At 38.9% G+C, this 17309-nt stretch overlaps 1 protein-coding gene across 19 annotated transcripts in view; it reads left to right on the top strand.

Moving 5' to 3' along the window:
* The first annotated feature begins 780 nt into the window (after positions 1-780).
* Positions 781-17309, top strand: part of LOC129416326 (adhesion G protein-coupled receptor L3) — a 223872-nt gene continuing 207343 nt past the window's right edge. For 8 of the 19 annotated variants that reach the window (XM_073858898.1, XM_073858900.1, XM_073858897.1 and 5 more), the window contains exon 1: positions 783-1263. The gene's annotated coding sequence lies outside the window, so the exon portion shown is untranslated. Of the gene's footprint in view, positions 1264-17309 lie in introns of all 19 variants that reach the window. The other 11 variants (XM_073858895.1, XM_073858894.1, XM_073858884.1 and 8 more) reach the window with 4 other exon arrangements.

Below are 17309 nucleotides of genomic sequence, written 5' to 3'. Positions count from 1 at the left end.
GAGAGAGAGAGAGAGAGAGAGAGAGAGAGAGAGATTTTAATTTTCACTGCTAGGGGGAGCTCTAGACCTTTTATTGTGGTCGATCCACCTTGCGTTTTAAATAAGGGTTGCCAAATATTCTCAGAAAAATCCCTCCAGCTCTTTCCAGTATGTTTTTACGAGCTCTTCTTAGACCTTGTTTAGGCGATGCTTGTGTTTTAAAAAGTAATCTTGTCATTATGTGAGTCGAATTTATTGACGTTGGTATATTGACAGTGGTTGACTTATGGCAACAAGAATCAAGAATTTTGTTTGTAAATTCAGAACAGGTTATAGTCTCTTCTATGTTTTTTGCAATTCTCTATGTGACTGTATTAATTATTATTATAGTATATGCATTATTTATTTATTTACCCTAAAGTGAGCCTACTTACAAAATGCCATTAGATTTCAATTCTATTTTGTTTAATAAATATGGCAGCATCATTTAAATAATGTATCCTTTGTATTTTATCATTTTCCTGTTTATTATGTTTTTCCCATTATTTCTTTTTTTTTGTCTCTACTGTTTGTTCTAAAAAAAACAATTTCTGTAAAGCGAACGTAGCAAGATTTTGAAATGCGATATAGCAATAATATTGATTGGATATTAAATTTAAATAAATTGTTATTTTATGAGTGCTTGACACAAATCCACAAGCAGCACTAAATCAAAATGTACTTTCACAAATAACTGAATATTACTGGCTATAATTTACGATAGGTTTATGCAAACCGCGCATCAATATCTGGCAACCCTCCTTCAGCCCGCATTTTCCTCGGCGTGTGCGCTCAGATCAGACTGTCACCGTGCGCACATTACACCTGGACACCACCAGCGTACTGTTTCAGCATATACAACCGGACAACTGGATGTACTTGCATTTATATTCGCTCCCTGACATTTGCTTTCTTTGCCAGACTGGAGAGATGGGGACACGGTGTGCCGAGGTGGCACTCAGACACATGATGGGCACCCAAACAAGGAGCCTTTTTATTCTCGCTCAGAAGCTGCTGTAAAACACGCGGATATCGGGACATCGATGACCCTGAGAGTGTCAGATTGGACTTAACCGTAGAGAACCTACAGGAATATAAGCGTTTTGCGTTGTATCACAGTTTATACTCGCGCGCAAGGACGATTTCGTTGCGTAAAAGACTGATTGTGTCCGGAGACTTGTGTGCGGGCTGCGCGCACCGGCGCTCTCAAGACCCTCCATCACCACGAGCTACACGAAGACGCGGGTAAGTTCAACCTCAATGTCATTCTTCTGCATAATATCTCATAATACTTCATTCAAAAAGCACGATTATATTTGTATATTTTGACACGTGTGGTGTGGATAGCTGCTATGTGCGCATGTGGATTATTAACTGGTGGCATTAGAAATAAATCACCTTTGTGCGTGTTTCTGGATCTCTGTCATTCCTTCAAACGATTAGTCTACTTTAGTATGAATCATTGCGTGTGTCATGGTTAGAAGCTTAACGGTTTGTGACCAAAATATGTTTTTCCAAACAACCATTGATTGAAATGGTCAGATGGCTTCAGAGAGATTTGGGTTGTTTTGAGCGCTTCTACCGCAATGCTTCATTTGGTTAAATGTATGTTGCGCTCACCTGTTCTGAATTTCACTACAGTCCTGCACTGTAATGCACAGAAAATTGTTTACAGGTCCATTTAATAGTAAAAAAATCTACTCAACTTCATTTTGAACTTGAACCGGACTGGTTTCGCTTTGAACGTCTGGCGAGCGCAACTGCGCCAAAGCGCAACGAGTAAATTGACGCAGTGTGCGGAGAAAACGCCGTTTCAAACTGACCTCTCACTCGTTTGAGACCTTGTTCTCTTCTGCTGGGTTTAATGCGCAGTGCTTATATTGTCGTTTTACTCTGAACTGGTGAGGTTTTCTGGTTGTATGGAAACAGTTTAAATGTCTGTACTTCAGGCATAATGGAGTTGGCCTTTATCAGAAGCCTCTGAAGGGACATTAGGGGCCCTCTGTTAGTCTCACCTGAATGCATGCTTTCCTTCCAGAGCTGCTTGAAGTTTTAAAGACAGAGCAAATGGGATCTGTGTGTACTAGTAATGGTTTCATCAGAGCGGTCCTGGTCTCCGGAGAACCAGAGAAAACCTTTAACTGTGTCCGGTGTTATAAACAAGCCCTTTGGGGGATTGGATCATGAAATGTAGCATCTTATTAGCTGCCATGTTTTTTAGCATTTTGAATTGCATAGAATTGAAATTTATTCTGGTCCTGATCTGTCATGGTTATGTCCAGTCACACTCAGAAAGTCGTCTCCCTTCCCTTTCTGAAGGGAGTGAGATGTTTAATGCCTTCAGTCACGCTGCCTCTCCACCCGTGCATTGCTTACAAAACGACTTAAACTGTGCTCAGGATGAGAGCAAATGGAGTGTGAATATGTATCAGATCAATAAAAAAAAACATTTCGTTTTTGCTTTTGGATATCTAGGTAAGCATGGATGTGTCGCTGCATGCCGTAGGACTGCGCTAAGTGCTGTTGACCCTAGTAGACGCATGCTTGAGTCTGTGCCATTAATTCACAATGAGTGCAAAAGCACATTATTCAAACTAATACATACCAGCAGACTCTCAACAACAGCGGCATTATCTGGACGCGTGTTAATAATGTCAGTGCTACCCAGTGGTGCTTTCTCAAACTAAAAGCAGAGCTTCTCATTAGCTCTTGAGCGCAGTGGGCAGGAGTCACCTGATCCGGGCCGAGAGCTTTGGGAAATGTGCCGTCGAGTGGCTTCCTGTGTGCGTGCGTGCTCGTTCATTCGCTTTAAATAAGATTAGTTCAGTCACCCTGTTGGTGTCCATCTCAGCATGCCGATGAACCCCTGGCGAAACCTTTCTACTTCATTTTTTCCGCATTTCCGGCAGGTCCTTGGAGGATTGATTGATTACCCGTGAATCTTTTGACCCAGAGCGGTCTCAAATGAAATCATCGCAACACATTAATCAATAAGCGTTGGGTCAGGAGGTTGACCTTTCCAGTGTGGGTCATTTATGTATGTGTGTTACTGTAGCGTGTGTTTGATGCTGGATGTTTTCATTTGTAACATTTCCTTGTGTTTGTGTGAGGTGTACTGTGTAGGTTGGGATGTAAAAAGCAATTTATCCTGTTCACATAGAACAAACATTGAGTGGTTTCTTTGTTATCAGCTATTTACTCAACTAAAAAGCGCAGGTGAGAAATCTCTTTTCACTTTATGTAAGATCCTATAGATAAACCTGAAAACGCTTTAAATTTTCTCCCCGTATGTGTTTGATTCTAAACAGCTGAAATGAATTTGTTCACGTCTCCCTCGAGGGCTGAACCTTGCCATGGCCACCATGTGTTTTGCGTCCTAATGAGAGTGATTTATAACAGTGCATTTTAATTCACGGCCCAGGTGACACCGGGCCCTGCGATTCGTTAAAACCTTCTTGACTGTTTCCATATGGAACGACCTTATTGGATGTTAGTTCACCGCAGCACTTTCGGTTTTCATCTTAAGCTTACTTTTTTTTTCAGATATTGTACAATAAATCTTTTTCTGTCACTGCAAATCTTATTTAAGTTTCACCAAATGTGACTCTCACAAATAATACAATTTCAGCCATTACTCAGTCCCTCCAGAAAAACGCGATGATGCGATCGCATGATTCAATGAATAATCGACCGAGGTCCGCATACTTAAGCAGGGGACACATTTTTTCAAATACGCCGCACTTTCGCCACATAAATTGCAGATTTCCGCATGCAAAATATATGGGGCTTGCATGATTTCATAATCCCTGCATTTTCGTAGCAAAATGTCTTACCAGAAAGTTGAAAATTTTGCATTCACACAAGCGCAACCATGTCCCTTGTTGCTATGGGAACGTTATGAAGTGACGTAATTACGTGACGTGAACATCATTGAAAAGCTGCAAACCCCAACTGCAGTTTTTGCAAGTTCCCCGCAATTTTTGCAATTTCCCCGCAATTCGTGCAAGTTCCCGCAATTCGTGCAAGTTCCCGCAATTTCATAGCATAAAATTGCAGAAATATCTTGCATATTCCATTGAATGTTTTTAGAAAATGTGCTGCAAGATCAAGGATTTTTGCCCGCACCAGTCACAAAAAACCTCAGCATTTTTCTGGAAGGTCTGATTGCTGAGTAGTTGCTCTTACAGATTTGACATTAGTTGTGTTCGGTACCCTTCTAATTAAAAATGATTACACGCCCAATGGAAATTCAATTTAAGATTTTGTTTTTTACGTAGATTTTTAAAAATATTGTACGATAAATCTTTTTTTTAATGGAAACACATTAGTTGCATTTCCATAATCCTCGATTTGTGCAAATTAAAATTGCAAACTGAAAACACACCCAATAAAAAAATCTTTGCTTCAGTTTTTTTAACATAGACTTTTTTTTCAGATATTGTACAATAAATATTTTCTTGCTAAAAAAACATTAGTTGCGTTTCCAATACCCTTTGAATTGCGCAAATTGAAATTGCACATTAAATTGGAAATACACAAATAACGCAAAAGTTCCCAATGTATTGCAAAAAGTTTTTACGCTTACATGAGGTGGATTTTCAGGCAAGCAATTAGAAGAAGGAATATATTTAGCAAAAGCGCAAAACTTTTTTGCATTTACAGGTCACCTGACGTGCATACAGCAAACGTCACATGATCATTCTTTAAAGATGCAAAAATTGCATACTTTTACCCCCCAGAAACACCCTTAATGCTTGGATAACACATCTGCATCTCCTTTTCACCTCCTTAAAAAAAATAGTTGCACCACATCAAGTCGAATGCACCTAATGGCTAGTCTGGTGGCTGCGATATACGTAAACCTACCACTATCCATAACCACGAGTTTTGGAAGGACTTGTTGCAAAAAATATGCTTTAGTCGCATAACAGGGATTAATTCGCAATAGTTTTTCTTCACATTTAAAGTGATAGTGAGACGTCTGTCGAGTTACTAGTGAAACTCTAACTGGCAACCGTTAAGCGTGACTAAGCTACGATTGGAAATTAGACACCCAATGTGGAGCCCCATGTTGGGGGCGTCTAATTTCCAATCATGGCTTAGTCACAAACCCATGACCCCAAGGTTAAGAGTCTCATGTTTTACAGACTTAACTTGTTAACATTTAGAAATGATCACATACATTTTGTGCATTATAATGGAAACCGGGCTATTGTTTGATGATATCTCAGAAATGGTTTGGTCAATTGGAATGATGCTTGGTAAGTGTCATTGCCTAAACCTTGTGTGAAAGTGTCACTTCATGCCTTCACAATGTTGTTGCTCACTGCAATAAATTGACCTTGCGTTGCATTATGGTAAGAAGCATCAGCTCTTCAGGAAATAATCCTGAATTCACGGTTACATATTGAGTGAATATTTTTTCCATAGGAAAACTGTGCTATCGACACACCAAGCCAACAATTTGAAGCCGGAAAATCTCCCTCGTTCATCCTCCTGACAGACATACACTGAAGGCCTTTATCTGTTTTAAATAATGGCTCTGCATTGCGGCGATGTGAACTGAGAAACGCTTCGATTCACAGGACCACGTCTGCGTGTGTTTCACAGACCTGGAATCAGTTATGAGGGCGTTCGGGCGGATTGAGGAGTGGCACGATAAGACGTAGTTCACATTCAGCTCAAGGCCGCGGAGCGGGCCGAGCTCTCTGCTTCACAGACTGATAAAGCAACATATCTCTCAGATTTATAAACACGCACGTCTTTTGTTTCTGCAGGCTGTGGGAGAAAAAACTTGGTGTTCTGGCTATTGGTGGAAAGTTTTGGCGGTGTTATTGTGTTGTTTATGTTAAGGACAAGGATGATATAAAAAATAAAGATCACACTGTATGGGTGATTCTCACGAAAACTTGGTTTTAAAAATGTCAAGCATGAAAATGTAAAAATTGCTTAAATTTACTTTTGTTCCCACCAGACATTGAAAAACAAAGTCTGGAGTAAATGGGAACATTAATTTAAAAACTTTTACTTATCATTTAACACTTTTTGCAACATAATTAAAAAAATTAGTCCTAAAAAATCTCATTACCGCAACAGTCAGAAAACATCAACACTGACATATTTTCAAAATGACATGACAAACCTGAAAGAACATAATTTGGAGATTCTGCACATGCATTTAAAATCAAAGTATTATGCTTCTATTAATTAAATTAACATTTAATAAGCATCTGTTGCGGTAATGATAATCAAAATGTCGTGTAAGCATTCCGACAAGACAATATTTCAAATTAACTGTAAAAAATGATCTTACCTGGTAGCCATCTTGAAGTAACTGGTCCATGTGCTTGGTCACTCAAAATCAAACTTTATTAAAATTCTGTATGTGTGCTTAAACTGTTCTCAAAAAGTGTTGCGGAGGATGAGAACATACATCAGGCATGGACACATAATTTTCCTAATTTTTCTTCATTATTATTATACATGAATATTCAGTAAAAAAAATTCTGTCATCTAAAGTAGTCTAGCAAAACATCCATTTATTTTTTTTCTTAATATTTTTGTGTTAATTTGATTAAATTACACCATAACGCATGTTCAAACACAGCCGGACACATTGCGGTAATGAGAATTTCAGCAGAAAATGAGATAAAATTTACAATTATAAATTCTTATGTTGAAATCACACATTGTGCAAGGTAGAACAGAGTATTGTGTTAATTCTGATGCTTTTTAATGTTACTATATTACACATTTTAAAGCTAAAATCATTAGTGCCGTGATGTTTCAATGGTTTCGTGAGAATCACTGTATAGAAGAACAACCAAACCACAAATTTCCAAATCTTCAAAAGCTCAAAAAGGAATCATTTGCCCAAAATTGTTATTGTACACCAATCTTTGGTTTTTGAATCCAGTGTTATTTTGTGAAACGTCTGGCCTTGGAAAGAAACATGGTGCGTTTGAATGAGCAAAGGTTTAGAGATGATCTATCAGAAATGAGTTCAGCTGCAGTCTAGTCTAGAGGTCTTCACAGGTCCACTTAGATCCAAAAATCCGAGGTCCGACCGAGACCTGAGACAATTCCGGTGTAAAAGTTTCACGTGTGCCTCGGGTCTCTGTGAATATAAAAATGAATATGTTTTTGCTAAACGGACCTGATAAAACCCAAACTCTCTCGCCTGTGTGCATTGAGTCCTTTTCTAACCCCTTATCTGTTTGCCAAGAGCACTTGCCACATTGTGTAGCTGGCGGTAGGTACATTTTTGTTAAACCAGACCTGTCAATCAATTTTGAATACACAATGTAAGCGGTTACCTTGATGTCATTGTCAGATAACAAAGGAAAATAAATGGAGCAGCGGGTCAAATTGGTTGCGAGGCCACCGGTGTTTCTTTCTGTCTGACTGGTGCATGCAGTCAGGTTAAAAAAATTGCCACTTTATCGGGTCGGACTCGGGTCTAATTTTTTCATGTTTGTCTTGAGCCAGGTCTTTCTTAAAAAAAAAAAAGATTTATGCACGTCCGGTTTGGGTTAAAAGTGATTCGGGTCATTTCGAGTTGGGTACATTGCTTTGCACCCGAGAAGACCTCCAGTCCAGTTATCACACAATATATATATATATATATATATATATATATATATATATATATATAAAAAGTTACGCATGTAAATTTTTGTATTTTGTCAGGTTTATGCATTTGACAGATTAACCTTAGTTTTGCTAATGCAATTCTTAACCATTGCATAGTACCCCACGGTTTAGTTTAGTTTGGGTCGGGTCAGCTCACCTCACTTTGGCGTGGTTAGCTTTTCCATTGAGTTTAGTATCACTTCGCAGTGGGAGGAATTATAGGCGTGTCGTTATATTTGCGCTGCATACGGCTGTGACATCATACAAGAGAGAGCGTCCTTGTACATTCCCAAACATTTATTTATTTATCAGTCCTCCACAAAATTAAAATTGGCCACCACAAATACGTAGATGTTTACTTTGAACATTGCGTTTATAACTACCTCTGTCTCACATGACAGTTTCTGTTCAAACACCCGTGGCGTCAGTCAACAGCTCCGCTGAGCCTCAATGAAGTTGCATTAAAGCATAAATAATACTGACGTGCACGTCGCGAATGTGCCGCCACAAAATTAAAATTGGCCACCACAAATAGAAGTTTACTTTGCACATCGCGTTTATAAATACCTCTGTCTCATATAACAGTTTCTGTTCAAACACCCGTGGCGTCTCTCGACGGCGCTCCGCTGAGCCTCAATGAAGTTGCATTAAAGCATAAATAATACTGACGTGCACGTCGCGAATGTGCCGCCACAAACTGCAAGTCTGGAAAAAACTTTTATGTGTTCCTGATTCACAACCTGTGGATGTTTTAAAACGCTAAAAGGGTGTTTGGAAACTTAAAACAGAGCACAGATGACAACATGTTTGCTCGAGACAGCGCAAGCTAGCAGCAAGCCTTAAGCTAAAGCTAATATTTTACATAATAGGATGACGGCGCCGATGACGATTCTCTCAGACCAATCAGTGAACTACAGTGTTTACGCGTCACGTTTGGTATCAGCTCGGGCCGCTTGGAACCCCAACCGAGGTGGTACGAAAAAAAGTATCGGGTACTACGAAGTGATCCCAATGGAAAAGCTCCCAAAAGTAAGCTGACCCGACCCAAACTAAACCAAACCGTGGGGTACTATGCAATGGAAAAGCGCCATTAGTGGTTTAAATTGCATTGTACAATAATACATTTGTAAATATTTTCCTTAGTTTTTTTTTTTTTTACAAAAGAAGTACTAGAGTTAGAATGACATGGCAATGAATAAATGATGCCTATTGCTATAAATGTTGTCTGGCGTGTGAAAAGCCATTGAATGTGTTTGAGGCAGATGAAAGCAAAAATGAAACACAATTATTTGCACATTAGAAAATTGAAACGCAACAGTGGGGTAAACTCTCAGTAGACACTAGGACGTAACACACAACTGTATCTGTACAGATTGAGCGTATCATTGATCTCAGCATGCAAACGTTCAGACACAGATGAGCATGAAGAACTGTTCTTTGCATTAAGTCAACAAGTATAAGAGGAGTGAAGTGGATACCACACTATAGCGATGTTAATTATACGTGGTGTATTTAATCACTACAAATATTTGTCATGCCAATAAACCACCTTAAACCTGAACACACAGAAGCACACGCACACACACACACGCACACAGAGAGTGAGTCATTCTTTCGGCTAAATGACTGTGTCATATATAAGTGGCCATCTAATGCTTGAAGTCATTGAATGTGGCAAAGGCTAAAAATGATGGCTAATAACTGCAGGTGCTCATGGGCCGATTACAGGAGGTGTTTTAAACACTGTGTGTGTGTGTGTGTGTGCGTGCGTGTGTATGCAGGTTTGTGTGTATGCATTTTGTGTATAAAGTTTGTGGTTTGTGTTGTGGGTTATTTGGACGTCATTGGTTGCTCAGTGTTTAGCGTGGCCATTTGTTAGCATGGACAGCAGCTAAATCCTTTTAATTAAATAAATCCAATCTCTCACCCAAGCCAGAACATTTACTGCTGTGGGCGGTGACAGAACACCTGTCATGTGTGTATGTGCGTGCGTGTGTGTGTGTGTGTGTGTGTGTGTGTGTGTTGTATGAGTGCAGCTGTGTGTTATGTCTGCGTGTGTGTGTGTGTGTGTGTGTGTGTGTGTGTGTGTGTGTGTGTGTGTGTGTGTGATTCTGCTTGTGTGTGTTGTTAAGATAATTTGTCTGTGTTTGTTGCTTCTGTGTGTGTGTTTGGGTCATTGTGTGTATCTTCATATTTGTGTAACAACAGAAAACAGTAAAGTCGCTCTTTCCTCTCTTATATGATGTTTTTGAATTCTTTAAAGTTGCATCCAAACTTCAGTAAATGAGTGAATATTTTGGATCAGATGAGAGCAGGTCACTACATCAATGCACGATTAATATCTTGGTTTTGGTGCACAGAAGTAAAAGTTCATGATGTGAATGCAGGCGTTTAACTTCACACCTGAGTGACTGAAGCACCACAGACATGAACTGAATGCAGATCATTTGATTTAAACTCAATTCTGTCATAAATCTGCTTTCTTGCCCATACTGATGTTTGTTTTGAACTGCAGCAGATCCTCTTGACCATGTCTACATGTCTTAAAGCTTTGCAGACGATTTACTGATTTGTGTTAAGAAGCATTTGAACAAGTGAATGTGCAGTAAATACACAACTACCATACGCGTCACAATCAAATAAAGCGAGAGAGGGCAGTTTTCTGATATGGTATTGTACATTTGATACACAATGAACTGGGCAGTTTAATTTGAATTAGTTGTATTGGTAGGGATGTAACGATTCAACCGTGTGTCCCATTAAACTGAAATCGATTCTGAATCGCAAGGCTGCGATTCTTTGTTTCATGCACAGCTTGTGCGTGTACTACGGCATTTGGTCAGTAGGAAGTCCTTATCAATTTAAAATCATAACGAGTCGGAGTCGTTTATAACGTGAATTTAAAAAAGAAACACTCGTTAAACAAAATTATTTAAAATATTCTTTATTATCATGAAAATACCTGAAACAATTTGAAGAACAGCGATATAAATATTCCTCTAGACATTTCCTGGAATAGCATTCGTAATGCTACTTCTTCTGTGGCACAAAGGGAGTTTCTGCACGGGAGCACCCCCTGGTGTTCGGATGTGCCTGGATTTCACTGTATTTCATTCAAATTCATTCATTGAGAAAACGCGCATTTGCACGGTTAATCGTTACACCCTAACACGGTCTCACACCCATGGCGTCAATATTTGACGACACTTGACCATGCGTCAATATGTTGACGCGGAGGGTATACCTTTCGCGTCATTTTTTGACGAACTGGGGACTTCAATACTATTAGGTACGCGAAATTAAACAGTTGTCGCCTGGCATTTGGGTTAGGGAAAGGTTTGGGTAGGGATGTCATTATGTAAATCTAACCCTAAACCGACGCGAAAATGGTAGAAAATGGGAAGAAAATAGGAAAGAGAATGCAACGGCCTTAATAGTATTGAAGTCCCCAGTTCGTCAAAAAATGACGCGAAAGGTATACCCTCCGCGTCAACATATTGACGCATGGTCAAGTGTCGTCAAATATTGACGCCATGGGGTGAGACTGGGTTGTACACCCTTATATATTGCATCTTATACCTTTTTAACCCATACAATTAAGTGCAATTTGTACTCGTGCGTAGGTTCTATGCTGTAGGCTATGCGCATCTCTGCATAGCCTGACGCACACCTCTGCAAAATTTTAACAACAAGTCCATTTTACGCGGACCGCAAGCGCTTGGATTTTGGTCCACTAGAACCCCTCCCCTTTGGACGCAAAAAAATCTGCGTTGCATATCTTTATAAGCATTTCCACTTGCGATAGTAAGACAGTCCTTCCAGTTTTTCGTGATTCTGCAATTGCGGCACACAGCGCAAAATCAACAATATGTCACGTTATTATGCGATTCTGCATCATTTTATTTAATCACAAAATAATCGTAAAAATTGAAAAGGTCTCAGTTGATTTTTATAAAATTATCAAATATTCTGTGATGATACAGAGTAGACATCTTAGTGAGCATTTTTGGCTTTATTTTACTAACACACATGAACAATCTCTCTCTCTCTTCAGCATGCTGCATCCCACTATCACACAATTAACAGTCAAACACAATCTCCTGAGCACAGATCACTACATTATCTCTTCTTTAATCGTAAGCTAGTATAATGCATTATTTTCATGAGGATACATTGCATATGTGAAAGATCTGTGTGGTGCATCTGCTGTCTACATAAATGCCAAAAACTGGGTAAAGCAATGTCATAATGCATTTCAATTTACTGTTTTGTAGTCCTTATATTAAAGGAATAGTCTACTCATTTTCAATATTAAAATATGTTATTACCTTAACTAAGAATTGTTGATACATCCCTCTATCATCTGTGTGTGTGCACGTAAGCGCTGAAGCGCGCTGTGACGCTACGATAGCATTTAGCTTGGCCCCATTCATTCAATGGTGCCATTTGGAGATGGAGTTGGAGGTGACCAGGCACATCAACGTTTTTCCTGTTTGGGACGAGTGGTTGTGCAGGCGGGTTTGGTGGTACAAAATAAAACATAGCGCTTTTCTAAGCGGATTTAAAAGAGGAACTATATTTTATGGCGTAATAGCACTTTTGGGAGTACTTCGACTCGCCTGAAAAGTCCGCTCCCCTTCTCCCTCTCATAATGGGAGACTGCGCCGAGTCGAAGTACTCCCAAAAGTGCTATTACGCCATAAAATAGTTACTCTTTTAAATCCGCTTAGAAAAGCGCTACGTTTTATTTTGTACCACCAAACTTGCTCGTATAACTACTCGTCTTGAATAGGAAAAACGTTGATGTGTTTGGTCACTTCTAACTTTATCTCTAAATGGTACCATTGAATGAATGGGGCTAAGCTAAATGCTATCGTAGCGTCACAGCGCGCTTCAGCGCTTACGTGCACGCACACAGATGATAGAGGGATGATTCAACAGTTCTTAGTTAAGGTAATAACATATTTTAATATTGAAAATGAGTAGACTATTCCTTTAAGTTGTTGGGAACTTGGGACACAAAATAAAGGCATCTGTCCACTATCATCTCATCTCAGTGTTAGCAGACATGTGTGCATGCCACCTGTCAGCCCGTGAGGACCAAACTCTTCTCCTTTCAGGCTTTGCACTTAACCGAACAAGCCAACTAGCGTGAAGTTCGCAGACTCGTCAATCCACATCACTGAATCCATTGAATTACAAAAATACAGAAGCAGCATATAGCGGACTCTCGCTGCTTTAGACGGTAATGTTGTCTCTTGCCTCTTAAATGTCAAAATTAATTCATACTGACTTACAAGGCGCACCTGACTATAAGACGCAGCACCAGCCAAATTATGAAAAAAAAAACGCGGCTTGAGACCAAAAAATATGGTACTTAAAATTAGTTGATAATAAAAATGGTTTGCTTTGTAAAGAAATAATATGGGTGTTTTCACCCCTAATTTGTTTAAGCCCTTCAAACACTCTTGGAGCAGTTCAGTGTGTATATTTGAACAAACCAACTGATCTCAGACCCCCCTAAAAAGACCTTCTTTTGTGGTTTGATTTCTTCTTGACATGTGAAAGCAATGAGGTCCCAGTTGTGGTTTTGACATCTATCAAAATAAACTGCTGCACAGAAAGCTGGGGTCTGAGTTCTTATGAAGTTGTGATGTGAACAAGAAAGAGTCTGAGATCACTTCAGTTCTGAAGAGGACCAAAAAAAGAACTGGGTCATTTTTTGTGAGTCCACTATACTGTGAACACCAAAAGGACTGAGGTCACATTCGGCTAGATCCTTTAATTGAACTGGGTTTGGTTCCTTTAAGATGAACTATATGTGAAAACACTCTATGATTTGTCCACAGTACAGTAGATAAGCATGTGTTTGTGTCTGTATGTGTTTGATACAAAAGTTTTATGTAAAGGACTCTGCTGACTGAAACCACCTGACTACAGCATCCATTTATTTGTTTCTTCTCCCGCTGTCTCTCTTTTCTTCTCCTTGTTTCTGTTTCCGCAGTATCAAATAAAGAGAGAGAGAAAGAGAGAGAGAGAAAGAGCGAGAGAGACTGCAGTAGTGCTCCAGTTGATCTGTTGTCTTGACTTTTCTATAGCCAGAGAGGTGAAAGGGGGGAGAGAGATATTTGGAAACAAAGATGCTGCAGACGATGTGTATTTTCTTTCGAGTTATTGGCTGGAGAGCCATTTCAGATGAACCTAAACTATAGCTCTATTAGTGAGATCCACAAATAAATGTAAGATTTAACCCTTGTGCCTTGTTCCAATTCACTACCCTTTCATGTTGTTAGCGGCCAAAAATGGCCACTAAATTAAACCGCTGTAAAATTAATATTTTTTTTCCATTTTTTTTGCATAAAGCTGCCAATCAACCTCATTACTGATCAAAACTACCAAATGTTTTCAAAAATGTCATGATTTTAATTCTTGAAATGCCAAGCTCATTAGTGATGCCACTGATTTTCAATATAAAAAGTTATTGTGGACTGGATTTTTTTGCACAGGCCTACTAAAGGGTTAACGGTGCCACATGGTGATCAACAGTTAAAATGACAAATTTTACCTCTTTTCAAAAGGTAAAACCACAAAGAATCAAAAATGCATGATAATAAGGTGTCATGGGTCTGCAATCAAAAAATGTCGTTATAATGGAAGTCAATGGGGCAAAAATGGCCACAAACAATACATGAGGGAGAAAAAAATAGAATCTGATGCTGCACAAAAACTAAAAATGCATCAAAGCCAATGTTTTTACTAATCTTTGGCATGCCCAAGACTGGGAAAAAAGTAAAAGAAAATCCAGTCCACATTCACTTTTTATATTGAAAATTGGTCATTTTGTGTGTGTTTTTTTTCCCAAATCAGTGACACCACTTTTAAACTTGGCAACGAAAGATTTAAAATCATGGAATTTTTGTAAACATTTGGTAGTTTTAATCAGTACTGAGGTTGATTAACAGATTTATGCAAAAAAAATTGGGGGAAAAAAACATCCGATACATTTTTTCAGCAGTTTAATTTAGTGGCCATTTTTGCCCACTAACAACACGTAAGGGTAGTACGTTTGCCCACGGTATATTGTTAAGTTTTTGAAAAATTGCAAAGCATTTTCTTAAAATATGTGTAAATATAAGATTTGTCACCAAAAATCATCCCATTTGCTGAAACACAGAGAAAGTTGTGGCCAAATTAGACTAAAAAAATAACAAAAATGGCCCCAACAACACATAAGGGTTAATTCACAAATCAATAGAATGAGATCCATAAATATATGAAAATGCACTGTAAGATATTTTAATTTGCAAACCTTTTATATAATTTATACATCATTTACATTTAACAGATTTTCTGGATTTTATTCAGTTGTTTAGTGAATTCAAATAAACTATTCTAATCTCATATGAATATATTTACATGTGGGCAAGTGTATTGACCGCACAATTGCATTTATGCATTCAAGCAGATGCTGTTTTCCAAAGCGACCTACAGTGCATTCAAATTATACATTATATCAGTATGAATCCTTCATGGGATTCGAACCAATGACGCTGTTAACGGAGTGAAACGTTACAGGGGCTGTCATTTCTGGATGCACTAACACGATCATTCACGCTGAGCAGACGAAGTGTGAAATGTTTGCAGGTTGACAGATAAACATGAATGGACACCTTTTGCAATGCACAATATTTAATTTGGCTTGAAAACGTGTAGCGTGATCTGTATGCAGACAGCAAAGAGCTCAGTGAATTTTCTAGTGGTTTAAATTTTGAGTCGCAGATCTTTCTGTGGCCGCGTGTTTCATGTGGACCTGCTTAATACAAGAATGCATTGTTACCTTGCCAACACGCTACCATCAAACTTTATTAGAATCAACTCAGACTACATATGTGAAATATCAATAGCTAAAATCAATCCAGTACTATTTCAAGTATCATTTCAGGTAAGGTTATTTGAAGATTCTTACTGTGAGATATAATAGAGTACAGTAACTTACAGTAAACACCCTCCTGCTCACACTTGTGTTTATAATTTCTGTTTAATAAGCATCTGATCACACAAATACATAAAGTGGCTTCGTTCCAGGCCGATATCGATCGGAGCGGCGGTAGCGCGGACTCTCGTGTTAATTAGGGTGAGTGAAGGCTCCGGGTGTCATCGGGAGTCAAGGGTGAGCGTTTCTCAGGGCGGCCGTAAGTCAAAGCAGAGCAGGGGAAACATTATTCTCCGGTCTCACTGTCACAGGAGATCAAGGAAGAGATCTCAAAGACCTTTTATTTGGGTTTAAGTGGAACGCTGGAGACATCAACAATTCCTCCCTGCACGCTACGCTGAACGAATCCTCCAAGAGTGACAGTTTGAGCCTTTAAGAGCTTCAGAATAAAGCAGCAGGGGAAAGAAGAAAGCTTTAAAACTTGCGGATGAGTCACAATCTTTTTTTTTCTGCTTTTGTTTGGATGGAGGGATGAGTAATCAGGATTAGCATTTTATTGGACACCTCAACAATTCTCAACGGTGAGTGGCCTTAGTGCACAGATAATACGAATCCAAAACGGCCTTTTACCTCTTTGACGTTGTTGTTTTAAACATAGAAGTTCATGGTTGGTGGGAACTGAATGTGTCAAACGCTTGTTCTCGTGAGTACTAGTTAAGGTTAAGTCTAATTGGTCAGGGTCAAACTCTGTAAATTGTGACTTTAAGTAAGTGGTCCTCAAACTTTTTGGGTGCCCCCCCTGTGTATGGTGCATCTTTTCGTGGCCCCCCAAAGATGTTATGACAAAACATTCCAAAACTTTACATTTGAGTTAAACAAAACATATGAAATTATACAATGTAGTGCTCTTGCTTAGTAGCCCCCTTTTTTTTAGGTTTAATTACAAAGAATTTATGATTATTTAATGTATTTTATAAAATGTCAATAAACTGGGGCCCCCTGGTACCAATTAGGGCCCCCGATTTGACAACCACTGCTTTAAAGGGGACATAGCGTGAAAATCTGACTTTTTCCCATGTTTAAGTGCTATAATTGGGTCCCCAGTGCTTCTATCAACCTAAAAAATGTGAAAAGGATCAACTTAGTAACTTAGTTTTGGTAAACCATTCTATGCAAGCATGTGAGAAAAAAGCTTATTGAAATTTGGCTCCCCTTGTGATGTCAGAAGGGGATTATCCCGCCCCTTAATCTGCACTATCCGACCACGGCACTGCCATTTAGTGCAAAGATCAGTTCATTGGGGACTCTAGGGACACCAAAGATTTATTTGACAACAGTCTAAATATGTAAATTGTGATGTAAGTGGTCTTCAAACTTTTTGGGTGGGCATTAGTAGCCTTATTTCTTTGAGGTTTAATTACAAAAAATGAATGATAAATGAATGTATTTTATAAAATGACAATAAACTTGGGCCCCACTGGCACCAATTAGGGCCCCCAGTTTGAGGACCACTGCTTTAAAGGGGACATAGCGTGAAAATCTGTGAAAAGTGCTATAATTGGGTCCCCAGTGCTTCTATCAACCTAAAAAATGTGAGAACTCAGTAACTTAGTTTTGGTAAACTACTCTCTGCAAGTATGTGAAAAAATAGGTAATTGAAATTTGGCTCTCCTTGTGATGTCAGAAGGGGATAATACCGTCCTTAATCAGTACTATCCAACCACGG

Source organism: Misgurnus anguillicaudatus, chromosome 21 (assembly GCF_027580225.2).
Source record: "Misgurnus anguillicaudatus chromosome 21, ASM2758022v2, whole genome shotgun sequence".
Lineage (NCBI taxonomy): Eukaryota > Metazoa > Chordata > Actinopteri > Cypriniformes > Cobitidae > Misgurnus > Misgurnus anguillicaudatus.
Note: the sequence above shows the minus strand (reverse complement) of the source record. Positions and strands in the feature narration are given on the sequence as shown.